Raw genomic sequence first — 19,296 nt, 5'->3', positions numbered from 1 at the left:
GGCTGCATTCTAAATCTTTTATTTTATGGACTAAGGCGTGACTATTGGGGATGGAATAATTGTTCTTGAAGACGAATTATTTTTGCAGAGTTTCATGCATAAATTTGTCTAAATCATGATACACGTCGTTCATAGTATTAGATATCGTATGGTTTGTGAATTTTGAATTGAGAATAAAGTTTTGGGGGTTGAGGGTTCATGTTGATAAAGATATTCTTATGAAAAGGATTGAGTAAAAATTTTCCGTCACTCATAGATGATCTGACGTCTTTTTGTAACTACGGAGTCAGATCCTCATGAGTTCCGAAATACTATTTCCGTTAAAAAATGTAAGGTTTTAGAAATATATTCAGAATTGTGGGAAATAACCAAAGAGCAACCTTCGTCAGACTCAGTTATTAACGCATTGGCTTTTTTAAGTTTATTATTAATAGATTTAACCAACTTCCTATCGTCATGCCCAACGTTTTGAAAATAGGCTGTGTTTCTACAGAGAATGTTAGCTACGTCAAAGGCAATTCTAGTCTGACATGAATTATCAATTTTTATACAATCAAGACCAATTTTTAGGCAGACAAGTATCTTTTCTGTTACATTTTTTTCTGACAATTTGGGCACGACATTGTATTTTAGAACTTTTTCAAGCAAAGCAGTTTCATTTTGCGTAAAATTAATATTAGTCTTATTTAAAATTCTTTTATAAAATAATCACTGGTTTTCTTAAAAACACTTTAAGAACATTTAACAGCAGGAAATAGACAAAAAGTTAGTAAGCTTGTTTTCGTGCCTGCGCAGTACGCCTTGTTTACAAATTTCTAAATGTTCATAAATCTGAATCCAGAAATCGTCAAAGTTAAAATTATAATTAATACGGAAAATATTTGTGAGCTCTAAATATAGATAATACGCCTCTTCATTGAGAACATCTTTTTTAGCATATAGCCTGTTAACATGATTTAACACATTCCAGACCAGGTTAATTCGGAGTCATCAGTGGTGTGCTCCGAATGGATCAACAGTACCAGGATTTGATGTGATGGCAAGGGAAATCTGCTTTTTAACTAGGCTGGTGGTGTAATTACGTACAGTGAAGGCTGCAGTGAGAATGGTGGTGTATTGCTGTAAAGCGTCTGCAGCCGAACAAATATGTTTGCCTCGGATGCCAACGCTATGTGGAACGGAACACTTTTACATGGAAAGAATATGTTTTAACGTTTTTGAAGTTGTGTTCCGTTTTCGAAGTTTTGAGTCTTGAATTCTTTTGTTGTAACATAGTACACAACCGCTTATTTGTATTCTTACCATATGATTCATACTCTATAACCAATATACACTATGACAACTGCCAAGATTACTGAAAGAGAAGGAACATTTCAATGACCGGTCGGACAGTTCATAATTTTGTGGAAAAGCACAACATTTTAAAAATATTCCAGGAGGGAGATTTGAACACAGTTCGTCAGCTTCGCAGTCCAACACTTTTTTTAAGGAACCTTCCAGGCACCTAAACTTGAGGGGTGGAGTCAATGTGGGCAGGGGTCGCAAGCCGAGGCTTATTTATTTATCTTTCCTTTCTTTTTTATTTTTGTGTATATTTTTGACATTAATACCACAGAGAACAGCTGCAAACCAGAGCCGCGAGGAGGAGGGCGCAGCAAGATGTCAGACTCACTGACACTGTCAACGTATATTTTTTCCGAGAAGAACATTCCGATGACCAGAGAAGAGGCCAGGATTAGCTCTAATGACAGAAACACTCCAGCTCTGGAGTGGGTTAAGGAAGACACCCCAAAGAAAATTGGAAAAGAGTTGTCTGAATTTTAGATTGTAGACAACTGCACAATGGCGTTCATTAACGAACTACCAAAAATCAAGGATACTTCTCTCGTCACCAGCAAACAAGTAGTGAGTTGCGTGTCCACAAATCCACTTCACAGAGTTCGTCTTCACTTGCGGGAAGTATCCCGCGTTCGGAAAGAGACGCAGGTGAGTAGGTGTGTGAGGAGGGGTAAGGGGGTGAAGGGGGTGTCAAGTGTAATTAGGGACAACATCAGTCTCACCAAGAACCAGACACCTCTTGCCGATCTGCACACCAGGCGGTGCTCCTCTGCGTCGAAGACATCACAGGTGACACACAACCACGTGTCTGCGAGGTGAATCCTGTGAAGGCGTGACCGATTAACTTGTTTCCCTTTGACATTAAGGTGCCATGCAGACTGGACAAGCCACTTAAGCATGACGCCGTGGCTGTTTTCCGCTCGCCTGTGTTGCACTTCTTATGCTTGGATCTTCCACTGTTTCTATTTTTACAGTTCAGCGCACCTTCTTCCTGTTTTCATACTTGATCTGTGTTCAGTTTATGACGGGCTATCCACTGGGCAATCTTACCACATCATTTGTGGGGGGGGGGGGGGGGGGGAGGGGGGGGGGGAGGTTTGCACCGGTGGAGTTTCCCTTGTTAGTAACACCCGACTGCAAAGCTTTTCACCAGACTAAAGCCGAGCTATCGAAACCCACAGCCCTGGCCAACACGAGCTCTGCCTCGTTGCTGTAGTGCCCCTGTCCAACACTTTGATCTTAGACACGGGCGGTCAGGAACTGAGACCCGACCAAAACGTGCACCGCACGTCGCGGCCACCGCGGACGCCGCTAGTGCCACAACGCCGCACATAGGTCGCCAAACACTACGTGAAATACAAAGAAACTACACGAGATGGCGCGAATTCCAAATTGTCAGGGAAGGAGACCAACTGTACAAGCTTTAATAGACCGGACTTGGAAATGAAGCCAACATAACAGAGCGCAACTCTGACGGAAATACAAAAAGAATTTATGTTATCCAAGTTGCCGATCCTGCCCTGACGTCACCCTGGAAATACACAAAAACATATTATTTTATTTTTTAACATCTGCCTCACACTATTGTACTATGGTGATACAATACTTCAGAATCAAATCGACATTATGACTCCTGTGGGCCAAGTGGTATGAGTTGATGACAGGCAGTGTGCTTTCAGTGCACTTTCTCTCCCAACAATCGTTGGTAATCAAGATATGGATACCGTTTCTGAAGCAAATGTGTTTCGATCTTTCAAACCTACGTCGTTCTTTCAAAGTGGATAAGGCTCGGGATACATGCGTAGAAAAGTGACTGCACACTTACAAACTAAATTTAATAGCCATGGATACCCTTGTGTGGGTAATAATAATAATATCAAATGCAACTGTACACTACGCAGACAGTCCTCAGCTGTTTAGCTGTACCGATGGACGCTTTCCAATTAATCAACACGGCGATGACGTCGCCGTAAAACCGCACCTCCGGCACAGGGGCATATTCAGGCGAGTGGGTCACCTACGAACGGTCGCCCTCCGGTGCAATAACTTTTTATTCGCTCTCAGTCGCGCACCGGGAACAGTAAAAATACTCATTTAGCAGAGAGCTGGCCAGATGGCCGCCTTTATAGCTCATATTTCAGCCGCGTCCATTATCTTGCGGCGCTCCGATGGCAATTAAAGGAAACGCCCGGCGGCGGCGTATGGCTCTCACTTTAATGGTGCCATACGAGGACTGTGTGGATCAAAGTGCCTGTCAGTTTTCCGTGTTAGCGGCGCGACGCTTCACTTAGCCTTCTGCTCGCTCTACATGGCCATTCAGTTGCGGTCTGAGGTCCGTTATCAGCGACACATGTAGGGAGGAGGAGCAGCGTTTAACGTCCCGTCGTCGAGACGAGGTCGTTATAGGAGAAGCTCATACAGGGCACGAGTGGGGAAGGATGGCGACCATGTTCTTTACAAAGGAAACACACCAGCATCATGGCCATCTGCAAAGGGGTGGGGGAGGGGTTGCAAGGAGAGGGAGGGGGGCAAGACGCGCTTACCTCTTTCTGGAATCTGGGATCAGTTTTTTCCCTCAGTACAGAACTCCCTTAAATTTCGAACACCCAATGTCTGAAACTTCATTAAATAAGAGTTGAACAATGCTGATCTGGACGACGAATACTATAGTCTCACCCTGGAGTTTCTGAGATGTCACTTTTTTCACGGGAAATTACGCCGATTCTTTTTTGCGGCTGTCATTTCGGCCCTGATCTGCAGTCAAGATGAATACGAAGCTTTACAGAACCGCGAAGAAATAAAGTCGTCAATTTATATATATATATATATATATATATATATATATATAACACGCTGGAGACCAGTTATTGTAGGGATGTGAGTTAGTTGCAGTTCGACTCTTGGCCAGGACGGAGAGCCGAGCTTTGCATTCGTCGGCTCTGCTCAGTGCCCGTTTTAATGCTTTTGTAGCGCGTCGGTGCCACGATCAGTCGTTGCTTAAGTTTCAGTGTGAAAGCGATCGGTTCCAAATTGTGGCGAGTAGACTGAAATGATAAATGATATCGAAAGTGTTAATGTTTAATCAGTGTATGAATAAATTGTAATTTGCGACCCCTTAAGAATCGATGTTCTCACTTGAAACAGTCATCATAGAATCCCTGGACGAATTATTTAATGAGATTAGCTGTACCAAGTTTGTTGGAGGTAAGGAGAGACTGCGGCCAAATATAGTAGGCCTCGAAGAGCACCAACAGCGTCGTTATAAGTCGTTAGCGACCTTCGGAAAGTAACCATTCTATAGTTTCGACGCACGGATTGTGGCAGTAGTGTACGTACCAGTCTTCTGTCTCCTATTCCTATAAGGGAGTTCCCTCCACTTGGTACACATCAGAATGACAGCACAACTTCGCCGTTTATTTGTGGACAAAGAAAAGCCACGTTGGCTTGCTCATTCTTCATTCGATTTTACAAGACAGAGATATTATAGAACACTCGGAAGAGCACAGTCATCATTTATTGTAGCCATGTACATCTATATGTAATCCCAAATACATCAGTAGATAAACAAACATACCATTTTCTGCGCTGGAAGAGAGGGAACAAAAATGAAATTTCAGTGACAAAAAGATGTGCTCTCCAGGACTGGTGCCTTCTCAAAGTCTATCAATGCAACACAGAGTCTCATGCAGTCACAGAGCTACGAATTCTGCGTCCTAGTTGGGGGGCTGCATAATAGCACGAAAAACAGAAGACACGAGAATTAACATGTCACAGTGCTAAAGTGCTAAAAGTTGAGTATATAGGGAAATTTGAGGATAGTTTCGGGGGATTCCCCCCATGCACCTCGTCGCATAGTAGCGCTGCGGAGCACTTTACCTAACCAACCCAAAAATATGTAGCTTTAAAAACACATTTTTCAGTTTCAGCTACCCTAGCCAACACTAAAAAGTAGAAATCATAAAAGTAATGCAACAAATATCTTAATGGGACTGCTGTGCAGTTTTATAAGCGAAAGAAGTGTTACAGCTGGCATCATAGTTGAATACGCCTTTTCAAAAGTTGCTGCCCTCTTTCTCACTTCGAAGGGTATTAATGTGTTAGTTTTGTTGGTATCTAGTGCGATTCCTTCAGTTATTTCACTTTCTCTTATATCAAATTATTAATCGGGGCAGTTTCAGCCTAACATTATGGGAATGTGAACAAATTATTTTTGTAAAAGTTTTCTAGTTTTATTTCATAACGCGTTGGGTACTCTGGATTCCATTATATGATAAGTTATTTCAGGTCGTATAATGGAGAAGGTAGCATCCATATTCATAGTAATAAAATAAAAATATTTACTTTGCACTTACTATTGAAATACGCTTATAGTGTAGGTACTAAAGTAATTTACTTAAAAATACTAAATAGATAAAAATCAGCCTTTTGAGATACAGTAAGTTTTGTGAAGCTCTTGTGAAATTTAGTTTCTTGAGCACGACACGTTTTCAAGCCAATTAGTTATATCAGAACTGGTAAGTTTTGAATCTTGCCCTCCCCCCTTGGAAAAATGTCTGCGGGTACCTATGCACAGCACTAGTGTTTATCGGTTCAAGGAAACAGCATATAACCAAAATCAGATTACTCAGATATAGTTTAACTGACTGTCAAGAGCCCAAAATAACATGTAATCATGAGTATCGGATGGATTCAAATAAAGACGATAGCATCGCTCCTGCCATACACGAGATTAACGTGCTTATTATATGGCCATCCTTCCTGGCGGTAGAAGATGTTTGGAATTAGGATAAATATAGAAGTAATGTGCAGCTAAAGGTGGAAAATATAGAATATGTTCAAGGACTAAGAAGGAACAGAAAGAATGGAAGACCTACAACGAAGTGCTCGGATTCAAAAGGGTGAAATAATTAAATGTATGTAGTCTGCCGCTTCTGATGCGCAATTCGAACATTTAAAGTTCGAGAATCGGATTAAAATTCGTGGTGGAACGATAGTAATGAAATCTTTGATGACTTTGCTGCCTTCAGGGAAAATGAAACGATTACAGGAATGAACACTCAAATGACTGTAGAACACGGACTGAGAATAGATAGAAGAAAAACAAAAGTAATGAAGTGGAGAAGAAATGAAATTAACAATGAATTTAAGATCAAAATTGGAGATCGCGAAGTAAACAAGGACTTCTGCTACCTTGGAAGCAAAAGATCACTTGACGGACTAAATAAGGAGGACATAAAAAGCATCTTAGTGCACGCAACGAGGGCGTTACCGGCAAAGAGAAGCCTGCAAGTACAAGACATGATCGTGGGCCTTAACCTGAGGAAAAAAATTCTGGGAATGTAAGTTTGCAGCACAGCACTGTAAGGTACTAAATTATTGACTGTGGAAGAACTCCAAAATAACTGATGCGTTTTAGATGTGGTGCCGTAAAAGGATGTTGAAAATTAGATGGACTGACAAAGTAAGGTGTGAAGAGATTCTCTGCATAATCAGTCAACAACAGTGGAAAACACTACCACGAAGAAAGAACAGGGACATCTATTAAGACATCAGGAAATAACTACCATGGCACCAGAGGGAGCTGTAAAGGGTAACTGCTGTAAAGGAAGCGAGAGACAGGAATACATCCAACAAATAATTATGGACGCAGGGTGTAAGTGCTACCCTGAGTTGAAGAGGGAGGCACAAGTGAGGAATCCGTGGCCGACCGCAGCAAACGACTCAGAAGACTGGTGACTCAAAAGTAATTCTTTTTTAACATTTCAGTCCTTGTCTGAAGTCTGCAATTAGCGACCAATATTAAGATCTCCATGTCAATTATACTATAATACAGCCAAAAAGATGGCAGAGAAACTAAGCAGTAGCTTTCATTTTCCTCTCGAATTACATCTGTCGCGTAGGACCCTCTAAATGGTTCAAATGGCTCTAAGCACTATGGGACTCAACATCTGAGGTCATCAGTCCCCTAGACTTAGAACTACTTAAACCTAACTAACCTAAGGACATCACGCACATCCGTGCCCGAGGCAAGATTCGAACCTGCGACCGTAGCAGCCGCGTGGTTCCGGACTGAAGCGCCTAGAACCGGTCGGCCACAACAGCTGGTTAGGACCCTCTACGACGTTAAACTCGCCATTATGGTTCTTGCAGTAACCACCAGAAGACCACATCTGCAGCCACCACCCAGCACAACGGAAGTCGTTGAGGCCGCCGGCTACGCCGCAACACCTCGCCCACACATCTTGCTAAGAACTGCAGGCTGGGCCAGTTTCACTGCCCACAAATGCGTCTGTCAACCTTCACCGAAGAAGAAGACATTGCAGCCTATCCGAAGGTGCAGCGTCGAATCGAAGTACGGAACTCTTTAGACCTATTATTATATACGTTTCGATCACCGCTAGACTTCCCATGGATGTGAACTGTAAGGGAAGATTGCCCTACTAAATATGCGTTGTTGCGGTCTTCAGTTCAGAGACGGGTTTGATGCAGCTCTCCGTGCTACTGTGTCTTGTGCAAGCTTCTTCATCTCCGAGTAAGTACTGCAACCTACATCCTTCTGAATATGTTTAGTGTATTCATGTCTTGGTCTCCCTCTCGATTTTTATCTTCCACACTTCCCTCGAACACTAAATTGATGAACCCTTGATCCCTCAGAATGTATCCTACCAACCGATCCCATCTTCTAGTCAATTTATGTCACAAATTCCTCTTCTCCCCAATTCTGTTCAATACCTCCTCATTAGCTACGTGATCTACCCATCTCATCTTCATCATTCTTCTGTAGCACCACATTTCGAAAGCTCTACTAAAAGTATTGAATTTATTGATGTTACATGACAAAATTCCGGAGACTTTACTGGTCTCCTAAAAATATGATTTTATCTATATAAAATGAAGTAGAAAGTGAAAAATTGTACCAAGGCCGGGAATCGAACCCAGGTCTCCTGCTTAGTAGTCAGGTGTCTTAGCCTCTAAGCTACACTTTTTTTTTTATTTTTTGCGAAAAAAATATAAGCTCGGGGGAGATGTGAACACAGATCTCCTTCTTCGCACATTTTCTTTTAAAAGAACCTTCCTGGCGCCCACAGGGAGAAAAATGTGTGAAATCTTATGGGACTTAACTGCTAAGGTCATCAGTCCCTAAGCTTACACACTACATAACCTAAATCATCCTAAGGACGAACACACACATCCATGCCCGAGGGAGGACTCGAACCTCCGCCGGGACCAGCCGAACAATCCATGACTGCAGCGCGTGAGACCGCTCGGCTAATCCCGCGCGGCGCTCACAGGGAGAGGTGGGGGCAAATTGGGCAGTGGCTGCAATATGTGGCCTCGCCACCATGCACCATTCCCACACCCCAGGAACCAAGGAAGGTGTAGGCAACGTGAAATAGCGGTACAATGTACATCTATGGTTTTTCATAAACTGACGTTGATACCACAGACGACAGCAGAAAACCGACTTCGCGAGGAGGAGGGCGCAGCAAGACGTCAGACTCATTTACACCACCGATACATAGTTTTTCGGAGAAGAGCATTCTGTTGACCACAGAATACATCGGTTCTAAGTGTGGTAGAGGCGCGGATGAACTCCTCATGGTAGAACACCCCAGCTCTGGGGTTGGTTAAGGAAAACACTACAAAGGGAACTGGAGAAAATTGTCTGTACTTGGGACTGGACAGCTGCACAATCGCTTTCATTAAGGAAGTGCCAAAAATTAAGGACACTTTCCTCGCTATAAGCAAACAAGTAGTGAGCTGCATGTCCACAAATACACTTCACAGAGTTCGTCTTCATCTCCAGAAAGAGGTGCAGCTGAGGAGGTAACTGATGAGAAGCCGTACGGTTAATTGGGGCCAAGACCTGTAGCATCAATAATCTGACACATCTTGCAGCTCCGCACACCGGGCGATGCTCGTCCGTGTCCAAAACATCAGAGGTGATACACAATGGTTTGCCTTCGACGTGAACCCTGTGAAGGTGTGACCGGCATACTTGCTTCCCATTGACAGTAAGGTACCATGCAGGCTGGACATCAGTGTCAAGATAAGGAGCACACACCGACGCCAAACGGCACTCCAGTCGATGTGGGAATGCTTCACCTCAGCCACATTTGATTACCACTGCTACTGAAGGAAGCCTTTGATCGACTTAGTGGATGGTTCAAATGGTTCAAATGGCTCTGAGCACTATGGGACTTAACATCAGTGGTCATCAGTCCCCTAGAACTTAGAACTACTTAAACTTAACTAACCTAAGGACATCACACACATCAATTCCCGAGGCAGGATTCGAACCTGTGACCGTAGCAGTCGCGCAGCTCGGGACCGAGCGCCTAGACTTCGTGGATGTCAAGTGGATGTAGATGCAGTAGTACAGATGTAGCTCAGTTCGGAGAAAAAGTGGCGGAAATAAAAGAATGTCGGCGGGATGTCCGAAAGCGAAATAAGGTATTGAGAGAGTGTGTGGTGCAATAGCCTCCAGCAATAGGGTGGTAAGCCACGTAGGACAACGGCGCCACAGCGCCATGTGAGAGCCGACAAAAAGGTCTATCGCCCCGTCAGACACATGATACAGATCCTCCCCTACATTGCGGGAGGATGACGGTCTCGTGCCTTATCTTGAACAGCAAGCCTTGACAAACATATGAATCCAATGCTGCTACCAAGAAGCCAGCCATGGGTGGAGGAATAGAAAGTTTCTGTGCCACGTGAGGGTTACGTGATGCAAAATAAACATTTACATATTGTGTCCATTTCAGAAGATCGAGTGCCTATAAACGGTGATCTAAGAGCATAGCTCTTGGTTGGGAAAGATGGTGCTGGCAGTTGAGGTACTTGTGAACCACTTGCAGATCACTTGTAAAATCGAATCATAAGCATCAGATAGTATCAGATAGCATCAGCTACACACAAAGGAGCAACGCCGTCCACAGAAAGCCTCGCACTTATAGCTATTATAGCTATGGTGCACCATTTAAGGCATCAAACCAGTCAGAACACTGATGACTCAGAAAAAAAGACAGCTTACTGAAGCTTCGCTGTAGGTGGTAACCCATGCCTGTGACTCCCTGAGGTCATCACTGCTATGAAGAATGATGGCGAAATCGTCTGCATAAACAGTGCAGCTGAATACATGGCCACCGAGGGACATCCAAGCGAAGCATTAACGGGGCCCCCAGAGCAACAGTTCCACGGTGAGAGCATACAACAGTACAGAGAGCGGACAGCCTTCATGCACCAATTAACGTATCGAGATTGGGGAAGTGAGAGGGCCATTGTAGAGTACACAGGACGTAGCTCCATGAAGGAGGCGCATCATGACGTCGACGGTAGTGTCAGGGTATCCCAGGCAGTCATGATTGACCCAAATGAACGCCTGACTCAAGTCAAAAGCTGCCGAAAACTGGGCATAGGACGAGCGTGTGCAAGAGAAATTATGTTCCAATAGCGACCTAGGACAGTCGGATGTTATTGGCACCTCCCAAAGAAGTTTGAACAGGTGAAGCTCTTTGTATCTCTGTCGAGCAAAGACAAGTAGCGCATTTCTTTGAGGTACCCAAACGCTTGTGAATGGGAATAAGAAAACCATTTGGGATTGGCGTGAGAGGTGACATGAGGTCCTGACAAATTTCCGCCAGCACTGGCGCCAGGAGGGGACGAAATATCCGATAAAACTCCCTTGGGAGGCCGTCAGGGCCACCCGACCTCCTCCGTAGAACCCACCTGGATAGCATCATGGACTTTCCCCCATGACATCAGCAAGCAGATCCATCATTGCATCCCCAGCAACCGAGCCAAAGGAGAGACCGCTGTAATTTTGGCACAGTGGTTATTTTGTTCAGAGTACAACACAACATAATGTCTATGAAGGGCAGATTCTGTATCATGTTGGGTACCAAAACGCCACCCACCAATGGTCGTGAGAATATTAATGAAAGTTCTCCTACTGTGGCGCCATTCCGATATCACATGATACGTAGCATTAACCTGTAGTGCGTGTGCGCCCTGACCATAGCTCCATCAAGGTGATGGAGAGAGAGAGATGTGAACTGTGCCTTGGCACGATTCACCATCGCTTGGTACTCTGGTGAATATAGCATCATAGTGCATTCCTGCAGAATGGGATCATCGCCGCCACACTGCAGGCTCCCTTCTGTAACCGATCAAGGCCTTGTGGAGGGCAGGCTTTATGCAGAGCACCCACCAAGACAGAGCAGACTGATACTCATCACGGCATCGACGACAGTTTGTCGACGTTGTCTTGATGGGCTGCCAGTAGTTGGGTGAAGTAAGGTGGATCATGTACAGTTTCCATGGTCCACATACACATGGTCCACCACACCCTTTGGCAACAGGGACTGGCACAGATAACATGTCATGGTCAGAGAATGCAGTGGGCCGGTCTTCAGCAGCCTACACCCCACTAAAATATCACAAGGGACGTAAACATGGTTGAGACGGACGGAAGAACGGCTAGTGGAATGCGTAAACACCGGATAATCGCAGTGAACATGCTCCCAAGAAGTTCTGGAGAGCTGTCGCTAGCACCGCGTATGGGTAGTGACGTAGTTGTTGGTCTTTGGGTGCCAGGATGTAGTTGATATAGCCTCCTGTGGTAAATGCATTCTGACGACCCAGGAAAAGACAAAAAATGTTCAAATGTGTGTGAAATCTTATGGGACTTATCTGCTAAGGTCATCAGTTCCTAAGCTTACACACTAATTAACCTAAATTATCCTAAGGACAAACACAAACACCCATGCCCGAGGGAGGACTCGAACCTCCGCCAGGATCAGCCGCACAGTACATGACTGCAGCGCCTTAAATCGCTCGGTTAATGCCGCGCGGCCCAGGAAAAGACGCGTGACTGTCTGAGAAGAAGGTGGAACATTCACGGTGGCGACCCAGACCAGATGGCACATAGATACTAACAATACTGATGCTACTAAACATGTGATCCATGTGTCTGGCATCAGGGAAATAGGCAACTGCATCAGTGAGGATACCGCCACTCCGCTACCAGTGGGGTAGCAAGAGAGACATGTAAAACCATGGGGAGCACAGAAAGTAGCAACGTGGACAATGTCAATGTGCACAGCATGTAGCAAGCCACGAAGTAAAGCCAGTTTATGGCGTACGCAAATAATATTTACACTGATCAAGGCTATGTGAATGCTGCAAGGAGGACAGGTGATTCAAACATGGGGGAGGCAAAGGGAATTCCCTGTTTGGCCCCTGTAGAAGCGCACATCACTGTGACAGGGAGAGATCCGACCATACCAATGGGGGTCCGTCGCTGTGTACACCTCCAGAATATCCATCCTCAGCAAGGACGTCGTCCGCTCAGGAGACAGACGTCTCACTGGGCCAGTTCGGTGGAACACTACCAGAGGTGCGCCCACAGATAGCGTCAGGCGGGGAAAGAGGGACAATTGCATCAGACACAGACGGGGGAAGGTCGGTGTCCGGAGCTGGACGCTGACTGGAGACCGAGGCGGGGAAGTCGTCGGGTCGTCAGGTGCCAGGGCGTCAGAGGACGGCGCATCATCAGTAGCAGGGTCGTCATCCTCTGCACACATCCGGTGGAGGCAGTCATCAGAAGGACTATTGGTATTGTATCTTCCGTTTCCTCGGCGACCATTGTTTCCTAACAAGCCTTTCCATGTTAGATGGTGGTTACCTATCGTCCAGCATGCGGCCAGACGGCAGAGGTCAGAATAGCTCCATGATCAACAAACAAGGGGTCGGGACAGACAGATTGTGCCTACTGACGATCACCGTTCGTTTATACGGAATCCAGCAGCAGTATATGAGAGACAGGCAAAACGTCTATCGCGTCGCCGTTACCACCTCACTCAGAGGGGCGCAGAGACAGCACCGCCGTGGACACATAAGATAGAGGTAACACATTGGGCGCCGCAGGAAGAGCGACGTCTTTGATCAGCGTCTGAACGAGTCTACATCGGACACATTCAGAACGGACATGGCATCTTGCCACAACCTGAACAAGTGCGCGGTTGGCCATCGTACATGAGGACAGCCTTGCAGCCAGCAGTAACCAAATAGGAAGGCGTGTGTTTCTGCAGTTCAGATTTATCTGATGGACACCATTAAGAACACGGTAAGTTTCGAACGTCTTCCACGTTTCAGCAGAGTGACTGATAACGTTGCCATAAAGATTAATGACGGTCACCACAACGTCCGATGGTACTTCAAACGGGATTTCGAAAACGCTCATCGTTCAGAGGCCAAAACTAGCGTGATCAACCACGACAGTCCCTAAATGTCCGTCAAAGTATCAGAACTTGAGATAGTTAGCACGGCGCCACGTAACATCGGCGCACAACATATATTTCGCCAGCTTTAGGTACACAGTAGTACTGAGGATCGAAAAATGAATTCGGAGAACATTTTGTGGCGGGAGACGCATTTCATCCCGTATAAAATGTTCTTCTTCATACGCCTTCGGTCGTTCGTGATCCAAAGGGAAAGCTAATTTCATTGTCACCTGGCAATAAGAAAACGCCAGGATGGTCTATGAGGTCGTATTGTGAGACAAGCCGCTATGCGGGAAAAACACACGTGCGCTCGCTCGCAAGCAGCAAAACAGGTGAGACGCAAACACGGCGTGCTCGCCTCACCATGCCTAAGGCGGACTGTAATGAGAATTTGGATAGAGGAGGGATGTGTACCAGGGTAATCCGTACAGTTGTATGAGCTACTTTGTAAGGTGCCGTAGTGGGTAACACACATGTCCCTAAGCAGGAGACCAGGGTTCTATTCCCAGTTTTGGTAAACATTTTCACTCGCCGCTTCACTCTATATACATAAAATGTATTGAAGCTGTTATAGTCGTTGGTTATTGACTGCAGCCAGTTCTCGAATCTGAAATCCCAGTCAGCTGAGCCGGAAGCTCTGGTGTAATCCATAAGGACATTCCCACCACCATCTTGTAGCATCGGCATCTGCCCTCAAACATCTGTTTACAGACCCAGTAGCACCTACATGCTGTTAGGTGGGCAATCCTGACGTCCCTCTCCAGTTATACTTAATTTCCATTACAGAGCTTTTTCTTGAGCATACATGGTTGACATCATGTGTCTCACCTTTACCCGCGGTAATGATACAGACTGAAGCAATGAATTAAAATTTCCGTTAGACCCGGGTTCGAATCCCGGCGCTGTACAAATTTTAATTTATTGCTACAGCCTACACCATTATAGCCGAGCTGTTTCTGATAGCGGAATTTAAAAAAAAATACTTTAAGCCTAAATTAACAAAATAGTTTCATTTACTTTTTCTTATTTTTCGTGGATTCGTTTGCAGAGGAACCAATGTGTCTTCTTAACACAAAAAAGTTTCCTGGCCTAAAAACTACAAATAACCAACTGAGTTCAAACGAGCTGCGACATAGAGCGAAAGCAGCCGTGAAAATGTTCTGGTATGACAATAAACACACAACAGACGCTCTCTTTCCCGCAACTGCGAAAGAATCTTGTATCACAGCTGGCACAATAAAAAAAAACGCATCAGTTTTTGTTGCTGTAACTCTCAGACCAAAGAATAGTTTGTTGCAGCTCTCCACGTTACTGTATCCTCTGATTACCAAAGTGATGATTTCTTAATTTCTCAGAAAGTATCCTATCAGCCGGTCCCTTCTTTTAGTCATGCCATATTTTTTTCACCAGTTAGATCCTGTAACTCTTAATTAGATACTCGATCTACTCACTTAATCTTCAGTATTGTTCTGTAGCGTTACGTTTGAATATCTTCTATTCCATTGTCTGAACTAATTATCGTCAGTACAATGCTACACTGCAGACAAAAACCTTCATAAAAGACTTTCTAAGCAGTTCTTGCTGGATGTTGTCAAATATCTCTCTCTTTTAGATACGATTTTCATGCTATAGCCTATATTTTATATCCCTCTACTTTGGTCAACGACAGTTATTTTACTGCTCGAATGATAAACTCATCTATAGCTTTTAGTGTCTGATTTCCTAATCTAAATCATTCACCTGATTTAATTAGACTACTTTCTATTGCTCTTGTTTTACTTTTGTTTATATTATAACCTCCTTTAAAGGTATTATACTTTCCATTCAACTGTTCTTCCAAGTCGTTTGCTATGACGAAACTATAATGTAATTGGCAAACACAAAGTTTTTGTTGCGTCTCCCTGAACTTTAATTCCCTTTCCAAATTTCTCCTTGGTTTCTTTTAATGATTGCTCAGTGTGTAGACTGAAAACGTCGGTTACAAAAATAACGGTTAGGTTACAGAGTAATTAGATCAGTATGGCGCCATTTCTCATGTACTGCTTAGGTGTTTTTCTCGTTTGTGATCTATCACATACATTGTCTTCTTTTCATTTTTAATCACCATCATTACAGTCCATGTGTGGTAGAGGCAATAGTGGAGATCTCCCCGCGTAGTAGCAACTTGTCTGTAGTGCAGACGCGGCTTACTTCGGGGCCTCACGTGTCAGTCCAGTGCCGGCCTCCTGCTCCCCCAGCAAGATGAGTGGCGAAAAGTCGGAAGTACGTCTGAAGTACGGCTGAAATCGGAAAGCAGTCACGTGACTTCCTTCGCCGTGCAGCGCGAACTTTGTCTTGACCGACTTATTTACGAAAGCATTATTAAGAATTCGATCGCAGCGAAGTATTTGTGACAAGCAAGACTATAAGCATAATTGGTGCTCGTTTCATTCCCAGCAATTTAAGTTGTGCTCTTAGTTTCCTACCGAGCCAATACCGCGACATATTCCGAATGAACAGCAAAGTATTGGTGACAAGCAAAACTGTAAAAATAACTGACCATTGTTTTACCGGCAGCAATTTAAGCTGTGGTCTTAGATTCCTGCCTAATTACACACTCTGAATCGCGAAGTACTCGGAAGGAACACTCAAATATTTGTGACGAGAATGAATATAAAGCTCACTGCAAGCTGTTTCACTTGCACCAATTTCATCTTTCTTTTTCTGATCAGAGTTAAGTCGCAAAACGAAAGGAACTCATTACTGAGAGAGCACTTTTCCATATACACTCAAGCGCCAAAGAAACTGGTACAGGCATGGATATTCAAATACAGTGTTACGTAAATAGGGAGAAGACGGTGCTGCGGTGGCAACGCCTATAAGGTATAAGACAAGTGTCTGGCGAAGTTGCTACATCGGTTACTGCTGCTACGATGGCAGGTTATCAAGATTTAAGTGGGTTTCAACTTGGTGCTATAGTCAGGGCACGGGTAACGGGACACAGCGTCTCCGAGGTAGTGATGAAGTGGTAAATTTCCCGTACGACCGTTTCACGAGTGTACTGTGAATATCAGGAATCCGGTAAAACATCTAATATCCCACATCGCTGCCGCCAGAAAATGATCGTGCAAGAACGGAACCAACGACGACTGAAGAGAATCTTCCAACGTGACACAAGTGCAAACCTTCCGCAAATTGCTGCAGATCTAACTCTGAGCCATCAACAAGTGTCAGCGTGCGAACCATTCAACGAAACATGATCGATATGGGCTTTCGGAGCTGAAGACCCACTCGTGTAGCCTTGATGACTACACGACACAAAGCTTTACGCCTCGCCTTGGCCCCTGAACACCGACATTCGACTGTTGATGACTGGAAACATTTGGCTGGTCGGATGAGTATCGTTTCAAATTGTATCGAGCGGATGGACATGTACGGCTATGGAGACAAACTCATAAATCCAAGGACCCTGCGTGTCAGCAGGCGACTGTTTAAGCTGTTGGAGGCCCTGTAATGGTGTGGGGCGTGTGCAGTTGGAGTGATATGGGCCCCCTGATACGCCTAGATACGACTGTGACAGGTGACACATACGTAAGCGTCTTGTCTGATGACCTGCATCCATTCATGTTCATAGCGTATTCCGACGAACTTCGGCAATTCCAGCAGGACAATTTGACACCACACACGTCCAGAAATACGCCTAGATACGACTGTGACAGGTGACACGTACGTAAGCGTCTTGTCTGATGACCTGCATCCATTCATGTTCATAGCGTATTCCGACGAACTTCGGCAATTCCAGCAGGACAATTTGACACCACACACGTCCAGAATTGCTACAGAGTGGCTCCAGAAACACTCTTCTAATTTTAAACACTCCTGCTGCCCACTAAACTTGCCAGACATGAACATTATTGAGCATATCTGGGATACCTTGCAACGTGCTGTTCAGAAGAAATTTCCACTCCCTCGTACTCTTACCCTTTTATGGACAGCGCTGCAGGATTTATGATGTGAATACCCTACAGCACTACTTCAAATATTAGTCGAGTCCATGTCGTGTTGCGACACTTATGAGCGCTCGTGGGGGCGCTGCACGATATTAAGCAGGTGTATCAATTTCTTTGGCTCGTCAGTGTATAAATAGCATCTAATATTCTGTTGTATGAGTGAGAAATCACTAGAATGTCTTACAAACATGAAGATAAAAAAAAACAGGATGAGACAAAAAGAACTGTAGAACTTTGGAATGATATGTAAATTTAGTCAGATAACTTACAGAATAGGTAGACGTGTCATTTTTAGCACACAGCTTCAAGTTTCACACAAAAGTGCCAGTTGTTACTTTGGTACGATGTGACTACCGTCTGTGACGCGCTAAACATTCCACTAGTAATCAACTTCTTCCGACACTCAATGCAGCAAATCGGGTGTTACTTGGACAACGGCAGCTTAGAATCGAGTTTTCACGTCGGTAAATTGTTTGATAGGAGAGGAACACACACAGAGAAAGAAATCCATTGGTGTCAAGTCTGGAGAGTGAGTTGGGCATGCGAGCCAATCCACCGACCACGGAAGTGATTATCGAGGGAACCTCGAACTTTTATGAGGAAACGAGGTTGTGCACTATCTTGCTGGTAACATGACCACAACGGAAGTATTACTCTAAAACTGGTCAAAGTGAATTCTTTAAGGACTTTTGCAGACGATTTGTCATTAATCACCATAAATCGCACCTACAGTGGATTGGGTACTGATGCAGTACATGAATCAACTTGAGGGTGTTTCCTCAGAAATTACACTTATACCGATTCTGTAAGTTATCTGAATAAATCTGTATATCATTCCAAAGTAGGAAAGAAAATAACATGACCACACCGGAAGCATTACTCTAAAACTGGTCATAGTGAATTCTCTAAGGACTTTTACAGACGATTTGTCATTGATCATCATAAATCGCACCTACAGTGTTTAACAGTTCAATGTTAGGATAATAAGTTGCCGTCTCTTTAATCTAAGAATAGATGATCAATGGTGCTAGCCGCTATCTCTGTGTAATGTCTGTATAGACATGTATCTGTAGTCTTTAACACCCTTCACCTTCACACATGTCTATACAGTAAAGTTAGGCCCTCCCAGTTCTTGGCTGATCCGTGATAAGACAGGCGAAAAATTAGACTAATGGAGGATTTTTAGTATTATCTCTATTTTCATTCGCTCTCTCTCTTTCTCTCCTTTATCTATGTACAGTTTTTAATATAAGATTTCATTACGTGATATAGTGATAAAAAGAATCAGCCAAATAGAATCTTTGATGGAGTCCTTCGTCTCGGTAATCAGCGGCTGGCTTGCTGTAAGAGATCTTTACATTTATTATTACTGTTAAACACTGCAGTCAGTCGGGAGAATCAATCGTTTGGACAATTTGCTCCTTTTACGAAAGATCGCGAATTCCAGATGTGTACGAAGCCTTTTTGGACGATTTGACACAGACTCAGTGATTGCAGGCTCTCTTCGACACAGCTGAAAGTTCCCCACCAATTACAGGGCCAACGTGATCAACAAATGATTCAGAAAAAACTCATTCGTTCATTCACTCCAGAACAAAAAAGTCACAAACCTTATTTATGGAGGAAATCGTGTATTAAATCCATCTCCATTACATGTCCAGATCTCCGGTGATTTCACGCCTAAA

The sequence above is a fragment of the Schistocerca piceifrons genome, chromosome 2 (genome assembly GCF_021461385.2).
Source record: "Schistocerca piceifrons isolate TAMUIC-IGC-003096 chromosome 2, iqSchPice1.1, whole genome shotgun sequence".
Taxonomy (NCBI): domain Eukaryota; kingdom Metazoa; phylum Arthropoda; class Insecta; order Orthoptera; family Acrididae; genus Schistocerca; species Schistocerca piceifrons.
The sequence above is the reverse complement of the archived record's forward strand: the minus strand, read 5'-3'. Positions refer to the sequence as shown.